The sequence below is a fragment of the Podarcis filfolensis genome (genome assembly GCF_964270895.1).
Source record: "Podarcis filfolensis genome assembly, chromosome: 3".
Classification (NCBI taxonomy): domain Eukaryota; kingdom Metazoa; phylum Chordata; class Lepidosauria; order Squamata; family Lacertidae; genus Podarcis; species Podarcis filfolensis.
Window position 1 is genome coordinate 84,398,137 of NC_139606.1, and position 13,305 is coordinate 84,411,441.

Genomic DNA, 13,305 nt, shown 5'->3' on the forward strand with positions numbered 1-13,305 from the left:
CACTAAAAACAGAATAAAACTTCAAACATTAAAAACTTCTATAAACAGGGCTGCCTTCAGATGTCTTCTCAAAGTCAAATAGTTATTTATTTCCTTGACATCTGGTGGGAGGGCGTTCCACAGGGCAGGTGCCACTACCGAGAAGGCCCCCTGCCTGCTTCCCTGTAACCTCACTTCTCGCAGTGAGGGAACCACCAGAAGGCCCTTGGCGCTGGACCTCAGTGTCCGGGCTGAACTCCCATACAGGGAAACCCATTGTTTTGATTCAGGCCACATGTGATAGAACATAACTTTATAAGTGTTCATTTAACAATTTCATGCTAATTTCTCTCTGAACTTCCTTCTTTCCACTGAACAGTTCAGTTTATGGTCTCATAGTGATTTTGAAATACACCTGCTTTTTATGTCATACACTTTTGTGTTGTGACTGAATTGTTTGTCTTATACATAGAATATAGATAGGTATTACTGGCAGATGATAGCATATACTGTATTGGAAGATAATCAGGTTTGATTAATTTGGTGTTGTGGCTGACATTATTAGGCCCTATAGCAGTACTGGTTGAGTGGGGTTGATATCTTGGCTTGTGGCAGGATCTGGTCCCTCAGTTTGTATTTTGTGTTATGTGCAAATAACAGAACTTAGTTTGGGTGGAGTAAGAAAGATGATAGTTTTCAGGTCTCAGGATGACAGTAATGATATTTTTGTCTGACTTGCAGCAGTGGCGCTAGTCATTATTTAAACCATTCTGTAAATCAGCCTTCCCTGGAGGTCTCTCCTCTGTTGCTGAAAAAAGCTTTTGCCAAGATAGAATCCAGTCCACTAAATTTATCTGTTGCCTAAACAAAGCAGAATGCTTTGTCTGTTCCAGGGAACTATAAATTAGACAGGACACAGCAGGCTCTTCTTCAGCCCCCCTAATGCATAAACATTCAAGCATATTCTTCAACTGGAGGGTGGATGGCCTGCTTTGAGTTCTTTGTTGGTGCTGACCTTTAAAGTCCTAAACGGCCTCAGCCCGGTATAGCTGAAGGAGCATCTCCACCCCTATCGTTCTGCCCGGACATTGAGGTCCAGCACCGAGGGCCTTCTGGTGGCTCCCTCACTGCCAAAAATGAGGTTACAGGGAAGCAGGCAGAGGGCCTTCTTGGTAGTGGCGCCCACCCTGTGGAACGCCCTCCCATCAGATGTCAAAGAGATAAACAATTCCCAGACATTTAGAAGACATCTGAAGGCAGCCCTGTTTAGGGAAGTTTTTAATGTGTGACATTTTAATGTATTTTTAATCTTTGTTGGAAGCCACCCAGAGTGGCTGGGGAAACCCAGCCAGATGGGTGGGGTATAAATAATAAATTATTATTATTATTATTATTATTATTATTATTATTATTATTATTATTACTTGATAATTGGATGCAGGACTGCACCGGTGAGATAATATTGGGGTACTTAAGCGAACTGCCATTTTGCTGGTCATGCTGGGGCAAGCTTGTTCCTTTTCCCCCCTTTCTTTTTTTGCAAAGTGTTACTTCGTAAGTCACAGCTAAAAGTTATTTCTCTCTTGGCACATTATCTCCTACCTCTACAAATTCAGGAATCAGCTCTTGCTGCTACTAAAACCTACCTAACCTGACTCAGTCCATCTCTTGCAAACAGGTACACATGAGCAGTGGAATGCATGCACCATTCACAGCAGGGCACCTTCATCACGGCTGTGTAACAAAAGTGCTCTGGGTGCCTGTCATTCTACATGGCCATGATTTAAAGGGCCAAGTTCATAGCACTCTTTGCAGCTGAGATAGGGGGCGGGGGGGGGTCAATGCACAGAGGAGCTGCTTGCTTTTCATGTTATTAACATTCCTCAAAGTTTCCCACAATCAGGATACTTTATTATGAAGAATACTTCATTATTATTTTATTGCTGCTTCCTATATAGAATCTCCATGGGGATAGGAAATCCTACTTTCCTGCCATTGTGTCATTTCCCAATTTTGCCCATAGGGAGTAATTCTCTTCCATTCTTGTGGTAACCTCCCCCTCCATCATTGTTTGCTCATTGTCTTGCTGTTCTAAGGAGGGTTTATGCATCTCATTCACCAATGCGCCTTGACCACTGTTTCAAAGCTGAAACTCTTTGACTTGGCTTGCCTAGCGATTTAATCCATCGATTGTGACTGTAGCAAGTACTTCAACAAGCTGGCCGCCAATTCACTTCCTGGCTAAGTTCAAGGTACTGATACTGGTGTATAAAGACATATACAGCTTGGGACCAGGATACCTGAAAAAGTGTCTTTTATATACCCAATTAATCACTGCACTCTGCATTGCAGCTGGTTATTCCTGCCTAAGAAGAAACATTGTGCAGCACGTAGCAACCCCTGCTGGCGCCTGGGGCAGACCAAAGTTGTTGAGCTTCTTATGGGAAATCAAAATTGTTGAGAAAGCTCCCCTGCTGCCCAGAAACAAAACTCCTGACGCACAGCAGGGAACATAAGACAGACCCCTGTGCCGTCCTATAGACCGCCCCTGCCAATGGCTACCTATGCTACTGCATTGTGAGTGCAGAATAACTTTCCCATGTGACCAACCTCATGGCCTTACTTTGCCTCAAAGAGCATCCTTTGCTGCAATGGGAAGCTCTGTGAACTAGGGGCAAGTCCCCAACCTGGGTCCCCATCAAGTTCCTTCCTCTCCTCCACCCTTGGGACAAAAGGGGTCTTGTTTGCTTTTATTCTTTGATTAGCACACAGCCATCAGAGCCTGAGACTGACCCTGGGAAAATGTCCTTAAGATGAGCCAAGGGAGCCTTACAACTTCCATTTGCAAACTTAATTCACTGCTCTGGGGGAGATGGAAATGTTACTGCCACTCCTTGAAATGCAGGCGGGTAGCTTTCCTTCTTGGACAACTTTTTGACTTCCGGTTAGCGCCGGCGCTTAATGGCGGATCTCAACCGGAGCTCCGGGAGAGATCTGCTTCGTGGGTTCGGGTCCTGTCAGCTACGGCGAAGCGGGGACCCCTAAAAATCACAGGCGCGTTGCCTGTGAACTGGAGACTCGGCGGGCACCTTTGCGCCCCCCCGACGCTGCGAAATAGCCTTTTTAAAGGCTCCGGAGGAGCGGAGGGGTCTTGGAGCGGTGCTGAGAGTCGTCTTCACCCAGCCTGCGAAGCGAAGCCGCGTCGCCATTAGCGGAGAGCGCTGACTTCTTCCCGGGAAATTGGATTAAAAGAACAACTATCCGTGAGTAGGATTGACCGCTAAAATATAATTGGACACTAAAAGTAAAGAAATTGGGCACCGAGACGGACAAGCACTAAAAAGGAAGTCTGCTTTCCGTTCTGTAGCAAGATCAAAGCGAAAGGCACTCTAGCTGTAACTGCTTGAGAGGAAACTTGCGGGATTTAAGAAATCCACCACCAAAGCAAAGAACTCCCCCCCCCCGAAGGCAGGAGGGGGGGGAAGAAGATTTTAAAAGTGTTTTCCCTGCCAATTTAAAAGAATTGGATTAAGTATCGCTGCTCTTTAACCTGGGATCGGACTGCCGGAGAAAAGGAACCGGCTAAGGACTGTTGCTATAAGAAGCTAAAAAGTATCTCAAATTGACTTTGGTTACTTCCAATTTGAAACATTGTTTCTGTGGTATTACAAAGTTACTTACAGGACACTATTGACTGGGATCCCCTTGAAAAAGGAAAGAAAAATTGAAAGGGACTAGGAAACTTTTATTCCTTCTTTTTTGAAGAGTGTGGGATTACTTTGAGAAGCATAGAACTGACTCTACGCCCCCTAGAGGACCTACAAATTGTTTCAGCAACAAGTGGAGTTTAAAATTTGAGAACTTTGTTTGTGAGTTTCAAAGTCTGGGAATGACCTTGACTAAAAGACTTTGTTATGGCAGATGGTAAAGAGAAAGGGGAGTTACAAGAAACAACCTTGAGATCTGGCAGACAATACAAAATTGACACTTACATGCAAAGAAGGGCTTCTGTAACAGGAGCCTCTGGAACTATAGTGGCTGCAAAGCCAAAAGCGAAAGCAATGTCTACAGAAGAATCATTTGCTAAGGTATTGGAGAAGATAAATGACTCTTTGGAGGAACTAAAAAAGCAAGGTGCGGAGACTAAATTGCAAGTTGCTGAAACTAAAGTACAAGTTGCTGAAACAAATAAAAAAATTGAAGAAATCTCTGGGAAAATTGACCTAAATACTAAAAGTATAACTGACCTAGGGAATAAAGTGAACTCAAATGCAGAAGCAATTGGGAAATTATTGGAAGATTCATCTATAACACGAAAGATAGCCGAGGAAGCTAAGGAAATTGCAACTGCTGCGGAGGAAAAATTTCCACCAGTTTACAAGAAATTGGATGAATATGAACTGGCACTCTCTATGCAGGATATGCAACGCAAGGAGAGGAACCTGAGGATTAGACTTGTGCCGGAAAAGGAAGGAGAGAACTTGGTGGATGATTTGACAAAAGAATTTTCTGATTTTTGGAAGCAGGAGCTGAAGAAAGAAGATTTTAAGATAGAAAGTGCATTTAGATTGGGAATAAGACAGAAGAGAAATCGACCCAGAGATTGTCTTATTACCTTAAGATCAAAGGAGGAGCGAGATAAAATATTGAACCTGCACTACCAAACAGCCCTTCGAATTGAAGATTTTTTTATTGAGATCTTTAAAGACATCCCTAAGAGTATCTTGGACGCAAGAGGACATTATAAGGACCTGGTGACACTGCTGAAGAAGAACTACATACCATTCAGGTGGGAATTTCCCCAAGGCTTGTCTTTTAAATATAAGGGAAAGAAGAGAAGAATAAAGACTGTAAGTGATAAAGACAAGTTCTTGGGAGAACACGAAGAAGACCTACAGAAAGAGACATTTCCAGGACAAGGGCATCCATCACTGGACACGAACACGGTACCACCGACAGACGAGGAACAAAAACAGGGAGCTGTAGGAGGAAGGAGTAAATAATCCCATCATGGCTCTGCAACTTCTAACCTGGAATTGTAATGGCTTAAATATTCCCAGGAAGAGAAAAAGTATATTTCATGCCTTAAAGAAAGACCAATTGGACTTGATTTGCCTACAAGAGACCCACGTGACAAGAGCACACAGAAAATTATTAATAAATAAAAGACTGGGACAGGAATTTATATCTTCAGACAGAGTAAAAAAGAGAGGAGTGGTGATCTATGCAAAAGAAAAATTGCAACCGAAACAAATCTTTAAAGATGATCAAGGAAGATATTTGGCAATTGAAATTCAATCTCAAGGAGAGAAGTATTTGATAGTGGGAATCTATGCACCAAACGAAGGGAAAGCTGAATTTTTTAAGAAGTTGCATGAAATTTTGATGGACCATATGGATTACAACTTAATTTTGATGGGAGATATGAATGGAGTGGTTTCAACAAATATGGACAAGGCACAAAGACAGGTAATAACAAAAGATGGAAGACTACCAAAGACTTTTTTTGAAATGACTGACAATATGGACTTGATTGATATTTGGAGAACAAAACACCCATTAGAAAGAGAGGGAACCTTCTTTTCTGAAGCCAAAATGACATGGACAAGGATTGACCAAATCTGGGTGACTAGCAGTATGGCTCCGAATATAAAAAAAGTAGAAATCTGCCCAAAAACTTTCTCCGACCATAATGCTGTAAAGATGGTGATGAGGCAAACAACAACTGGTTCCTTCAGATGGAGAATGAATGACACCTTATTTAGAGACGAGGAGATCTGCAAGAAGGCCCAAAAAACCTTGAAAGACTACTTTGAAATCAACTTAAGGTCTAAAGTAGAAAAAAGAATAGTATGGGACGCAAGCAAAGCCGTGATGAGAGGGTTTTTGATTCAGCAAAATACTTTAAAGAAGAGAAAGCAAAATGAGAAAAAGGAGAGAATTTTGGAAAAGATAAAAGAAGGGGAAAAACAATTAAGATCGAAGCCAAAATCCCAAGAGATTCTAAGAGAAATCAAATTTCACCAAACACAATATATGGAACTGATGAATCAAGAATTAGAGTGGAAAATTAAACAAATGAGACAAAAGACTTTTGAATCTGCTGATAAATGTGGCAAGTTACTGGCTTGGCAAATAAAGAAGAGACAAAAACTCAACACGGTAACAAATATAGAAGTGGAAGGAAAAAACATAAGCAACCCAGCGGAAATTAGGAATTGTTTTCAGAACTACTTTAGACAACTTTACACACAAGGGCCGCAAAAAGAAATGGACATACAACAGTTCCTCGAGGAAAATGGGCTGAAAAAGGTTTCGCATGAAAGTAAGATAATATTGAACCAGGAGATATCAGCACAAGAAATAGAAGATGCCATTCAAGGCATGACGCTGGGCAAATCCCCTGGACCGGATGGACTGACTTCCAAATACTACAAAGTTTTGAAGGAAGGGTTGATACAACCTTTGAAGGAAGTCTGCAATGAGATTATGGAGGGGAAAAGGGCACCCGATACGTGGAGAGAGGCCTACATTACACTTATACCAAAGACAGAGACTGAAAAGACCCAACTTAAAAACTACCGACCCATCTCGTTATTGAATGTGGATTACAAAATCTTTGCTGATATTTTGGCAAAAAGACTGAAGAGAGTTTTGATGGAGGAGATTCACGGGGACCAAGCGGGCTTTCTCCCAAAAAGGCACTTGTCGAACAATGTAAGGAATATAATTGACATTTTGGAAAAGCTGGAAGTGAACATAAACACTAAAGCTGTTTTGATATTTGTGGATGCCGAGAAAGCCTTTGACAATATTTCTTGGAGTTTTATGTTGAAGAACCTCCGGGGGATGGGGGTAGGCCAAGGGTTTGAAAATGGTATAGGTGCAATATACTCTGAACAGAAAGCCAAACTAATTGTAAATAATGTGGTTACAGAAGAGTTCAAGATTGAAAAAGGGACACGCCAGGGGTGCCCTATCTCCCCATTACTTTTTATATCGGTCCTGGAGGTTTTGCTTAATATGATTAGGAGGGACCAGTTGGTTAAAGGGATTCAGGTCGGAGCTAAACAATATAAACTGAGAGCATTTGCAGATGACTTAGTACTTACATTGCAAGAGCCAGAAGCTAGCACGAAAAGAGTTTTGGAAATAATTCAAGAGTTTGGTCAAATGGCAGGATTTAAATTGAATAAGTCTAAGACAAAGGTTTTGGAGAAAAATTTGACACAGATAGAAAAGGAAAGGTTCCAGAATGAGACAGGGTTGACTGTGGTTAAAAAAGTGAAATATTTGGGTATAAATATGACAGCTAAAAATGTGAATTTGTTTAAAGATAATTATGAAAAAACTTGGAGAGAAGTGAAAAAAGATTTGGAGATTTGGTCCAACTTGAAGCTTTCCTTGTTAGGCCGTATTGCAGCTATAAAGATGAATGTATTGCCAAGAATGTTGTTTTTGTTCCAAGCATTGCAAATAATTGATAAAATGGATTGTTTCAAGAGGTGGCAAAAAGACATATCTAAATTTGTCTGGCAGGGCAAAAAGCCCAGAATTAAATTTAAGATACTAACGGATTCAAAGGAAAGAGGGGGGTTTGCCCTGCCAGACTTTAAACTTTACTATGAAGCGGCAGCTTTCTGCTGGCTGAAAGAATGGCTACTTCTTGAAAACACAGACATTTTGGATTTGGAAGGTTTTAATAACATTTTTGGGTGGCATGCATATTTGTGGTATGACAAGGTTAAAGCACATAAAAGTTTTAAAAATCATATTGTCAGAAAAGCACTACTAAATGTCTGGGACAGATATAAAGACTTGCTGGAAAATAAAACTCCAAGGTGGCTGTCGCCAATGGAAGCTAAGGCAGTTAAAAAGTTAAATATGGAGTCCAAGTGGCCAAGATACTGGGAAATTTTGGAAAAGGAAGGGGACAAATTGAGATTGCAGAGTTTTGAGAAATTAAAAGGGAAGGTGAGAGACTGGTTCCACTACCATCAAATTAATGAAGCGTTTAAACTGGACAGTAAAATTGGCTTCCAGGTGGAAAAATCAAAATTGGAGACAGAACTGTTAGAACCCAGTACTAAGAATTTGTCCAAAATGTACAATTTGCTGCTGAAATGGAATACACAAGATGAAACGGTTAAATCGGTCATGATTAAATGGGCTCAGGACATTGGTCATAATATTTTGTTTGCTGATTGGGAAAAGTTGTGGACCACCGGGATAAAATTTACGGCATGTAATGCCTTAAGAGAAAACATTATGAAAATGATATATAGGTGGTACATAACCCCAGTCAAGCTTGCAAAGATTTACCATGTGCCTGACAACAAATGTTGGAAATGTAAAGAAACTGAAGGTACATTTTTTCATCTTTGGTGGACCTGCCCGAAGATTAAGGCATTCTGGGAAATGATCTATAATGAACTTAAAAAGGTATTTAAATATACTTTCCCCAAGAAACCAGAGGCCTTTCTCTTGGGTATTGTCGGCCAAGGGGTGTTAAAGACGGATATAACTTTCTTTATGTATGCTACAACAGCAGCTAGAATACTCATTGCGAAGTACTGGAAGACGCAAGAACTACCCACACTGGAAGAATGGCAGATGAAGGTGATAGACTATATGGGCTTGGCAGAAATGACGAGCAGAATCCGAAACCAGGGAAGAGAAGCAGCGCAAGAAGAATGGAAAAAATTCAAGGACTATTTAAAGAAATATCACAAAGTTAATGAAAATTAGAATGATGTTGGACTGGAAAGTAAATGGTTACTATTAGCAATGGTTAAGACAAGGAAAATAAGGAAGAATAGTCTAAATTTAAATTAAAATAAGGGAAGATTTGCTGAACAATCGATAAGAATTTGGAATACAGAAAGGGGAGGCATGAGGAAGTCGGGGAAGATAGGATATGAAATTAGGATATGAAATGATACATGTTTTTTGTTTTGTTTTTGTTTTTGTATGTTCATGTTTGTTGTATTGTGTTTATATGGAAAAATAAAAATATTTAAAAAAAAAAAAAAAAAAAACAACTGGAGGGTGGATGGCCTGCTTTGAGGAAAGTTTGGAATAATTATCTGGTGCCCAAGACAATAGGCGGAAGAAAAGAATCTGTGCAATATATAGCCTGGCTCACTTGCTTGAGTCGCTTCCACTATTTGCTTCACCCAATTGCATATGTTGATATCTGGGGTACTAGTGGGTGGGAGTTGGATGAAAAAGCCTTTAAGTCTTTTTCATACCTGGAGAGGGCAAGAACGGGAAACCTGTGACCTTCCAGATTTTACTGGATTCCAACTCTCAAAATCTCTTGACCATTAACCATGCTGACTGGGGCTAATGGGAGATGGAGATATGGAGGGCTGCCCTTGCAACAAATGGCTTGTTTGAGTTTTCTAGCCTGAATTTGAAAGGCATTCTGCAGACTTGTGGCATGCTGCATCCTTTTCTGTTCCATTGATGATGGTGCTGGGAGCCAATGTGGGTTTCTGCCAGATTTTTGGCAGTGTTTTTGCATCCCTCTCTCAGGGGTGTCCATACTTGATCCTATGCCTTCCCCCCTCACTTTGATAATTGATATGTTCATCCATGGACTTGGCATTAGGATGAACGCTGCTAAGAAAACTAATCTTTTAGTTTTGCATCTGTTCCATCCCCTCTTAAGGTTTTGGCTGCTAGTTTAGTGCTGTGTGAATGGATGGTGGGTTGCTCAGCCTGAAATAGACCCGGTATTTTAGTCCTGTGTGTGTCATGAACTAGGTGGGGAGAAAAGCCATGAATCCCAGCCATTATGTTGGCTGGCATTCCTCCAAGAATAATTATTGGTCAAATTCAGTGTCAATCATGGCCACAAACAGCTCTGCCTTGGTATTTTACTTTTAATTGGTGGAAGTGATGGTATTTTAGCACATAGAACGTTTTGTCCTGCGTTTTGGCTTCAACCACACTCCCTCTAAATTGGGACCAGCTGCAATGCTGTAAGTCTTGCATTGGCCTCTAGGCTGAATAAGAGAAGGACAGATGTCTCCGAAATATAGATGAAAGGGAGCAGATGGCAACTGAAAATAGATCAGTGGGAAGCTGTGCCTTTGTAAAAATGGATGAGTGCTGTGTCTATATGAGGCCGCCAAAGTTTCTGTGCATCAGACATTCAGAATAATTTTGTGCTATATTGTATGCACACACAAGTCCTCCAATCATGCTCTTGTGGGCTGAGAGTGAACCAGCTTCACAGTTGTGTTGGAAGTAAAAGAGCAGAATGCATGTATCACTCCACTCGTGTAAGACCAAGTATCTCATACTCTGCAAACTGTAGAATTTTGCAAGAGTGTACCTGCATCACCATGATTGCTACACGTTCTGATTGCAATGATAATGAGTAAGATAATAGGTGACTTTGAAGGAGAGCCACAGGATGGTACAAAGAACTCTTCCCTGCCAACATGGTGGCTGTAGTAAATCCGGATTCAGAGAATGAGAATTGCCCAAGCTGCTTTGTTCTACCTGAAATGATTACTATGAATTACCTGTGGGTGGAATTCAACTAATGAATACCATCAACAGAAGCCCACACAAAGACTTCCACTTGCACATGGCAGGGGCAATCATTCCATATGACAAACTGAAATGGCCAACAGAAGATTGAATTATTCTGCAATGGCACTATATTGCACATGGTCTAAATGCTTGCTTGGGATCCATGGAACTTGCAGATATGGAAAAGGAAAAAAGGATAATAAATTGTTGGAGGCTTAGGCTTCACTTGCATACTCACATTCCTTGAAGTAAGCACCACTGAATGAGTAAACATGAGTAGGATTATGCTGTTGGGCTGGAGACAGACAATAGGATTTTTGAGAGTCGAAATCTGTTTGCTAGAAGGACCACTGTGTTGTTTACTATCTTCCCACTTTGGTTTCTGGCAAACAGGTTAGGCATTTTTTTGGTATTGTTTCAAAAGCCTGCAAAATCCATTTGACCAGAAGCAAGAATTGGACTCAACCACACACACAAAAAAACCCTGTGTGAGCACTATGGGGAGTAATGCCTCTCTTAGCTCACCTTCTGCAACTGTCTTAAAATGTTTACAAACTTAGTTTGATTTATTACTGTTAATGTGTGACTCATGGCTATTTATGTGTGATTCATCACTGTTTGGCCATTATTCCATCATCCCTTCAGAGGAGCAGCCAAAGAGCAACCACAGTCACTCTAAATTTGCTTGTCAGTGGTCATGCAGTTCCTTATGTTTTCTTTCTAGCTTTTTAAAGAGCTGTTGACATGCAAGGGTTAAGATGTAGATGCAGGTTAGAAGTTGGTGCACTGTCTTCCTTTCTGGGAGGTAGTAGCACTGGAAAAGCCAGCCTGATGCAGTGAATAAAGTGTTAGGCTTGGATTGGAAGGCCTGAGTTCATATCTCATTCCCCACGTAGCTCAAAGGCGGCCTTTGGTGGCCTTAGCTGCCACAGCCGAACCTTGTTGTGAAGATAAAATGAGAGATCTCATTGGAGGAAGGGCAGGACAAATAAAGCAAAACTGCCTCCAGTATCTGGGAGTAGCACCTCCCTGCACACTGTGCCACCACTGGATTGATTAAATGCTTGCTTTTGCCAGTATGTTTGTTACTGAAAGACCTACATTGGCTCCCAGTACGTTTCTGAGCACAATTCAAAGTGTTGGTGCTGACCTTTAAAGTCCTAAACGGCCTCAGCCCGGTATAGCTGAAGGAGCGTCTCCACCCCCATCGTTCTGCCCAGACATTGAGGTCCAGCACCGAGGGCCTTCTGGTGGCTCCCTCACTGCCAAAAATGAGGTTACAGGGAAGCAGGCAGAGGGCCTTCTCGGTAGTGGCGCCCGCCCTGTGGAACGCCCTCCCATCAGATGTCAAAGAGATAAACAATTCCCAGACATTTAGAAGACATCTGAAGGGAGCCCTGTTTAGGGAAATTTTTAATGTGTGACATTTCAATGTATTTTTAATCTTTGTTGGAAGCCACCCAGAGTGGCTGGGGAAACCCAGCCAGATGGGTGGGGTATAAATAATAAATTATTATTATTATTATTATTATTATTATTATTATTATTATTACTTGATAATTGGATGCAGGACTGCACCGGTGAGATAATATTGGGGTACTTAAGCGAACTGCCATTTTGCTGGTCATGCTGGGGCAAGCTTGTTCCTTTTCCCCCCTTTCTTTTTTTGCAAAGTGTTACTTCGTAAGTCACAGCTAAAAGTTATTTCTCTCTTGGCACATTATCTCCTACCTCTACAAATTCAGGAATCAACTCTTGCTGCTACTAAAACCTACCTAACCTGACTCAGTCCATCTCTTGCAAACAGGTACACATGAGCAGTGGAATGCATGCACCATTCACAGCAGGGCACCTTCATCACGGCTATTTAACAAAAGTGCTCTGGGTGCCTGTCATTCTACATGGCCATGATTTAAAGGGCCCAGTTCATAGCACTCTTTGCAGCTGAGATAGGGGGCGGGGGGGTCAATGCACAGAGGAGCTGCTTGCTTTTCATGTTATTAACATTCCTCAAAGTTTCCCACAATCAGGATACTTTATTATGAAGAATACTTCATTATTATTTTATTGCTGCTTCCTATATAGAATCTCCATGGGGATAGGAAATCCTACTTTCCTGCCATTGTGTCATTTCCCAATTTTGCCCATAGGGAGTAATTCTCTTCCATTCCTGTGGTAACCTCCCCCTCCATCATTGTTTGCTCATTGTCTTGCTGTTCTAAGGAGGGTTTATGCATCTCATTCACCAATGCGCCTTGACCACTGTTTCAAAGCTGAAACTCTTTGACTTGGCTTGCCTAGCGATTTAATCCATCGATTGTGACTGTAGCAAGTACTTCAACAAGCTGGCCGCCAATTCACTTCCTGGCTAAGTTCAAGGTACTGATACTGGTGTATAAAGACATATACAGCTTGGGACCAGGATACCTGAAAAAGTGTCTTTTATATACCCAATTAATCACTGCACTCTGCATTGCAGCTGGTTATTCCTGCCTAAGAAGAAACATTGTGCAGCACGTAGCAACCCCTGCTGGCGCCTGGGGCAGACCAAAGTTGTTGAGCTTCTTATGGGAAATCAAAATTGTTGAGAAAGCTCCCCTGCTGCCCAGAAACAAAACTCCTGACGCACAGCAGGGAACATAAGACAGACCCCTGTGCCGTCCTATAGACCGCCCCTGCCCATGGCTACCTATGCTACTGCATTGTGAGTGCAGAATAACTTTCCCATGTGACCAACCTCATGGCCTTACTTTGCCTCAAAGAACATCCTTTGCTGCAGTG

The 13,305-nt window shown here is 41.7% G+C and overlaps 1 protein-coding gene across 4 annotated transcripts in view; it reads left to right on the forward strand.

The window, feature by feature from the left end:
• The window catches only part of SLC29A1 (solute carrier family 29 member 1 (Augustine blood group)), an 87,794-nt gene that overhangs the window by 40,879 nt on the left and 33,610 nt on the right, over nt 1-13,305 (forward strand). The gene's annotated exons all lie outside the window — the stretch shown is intronic.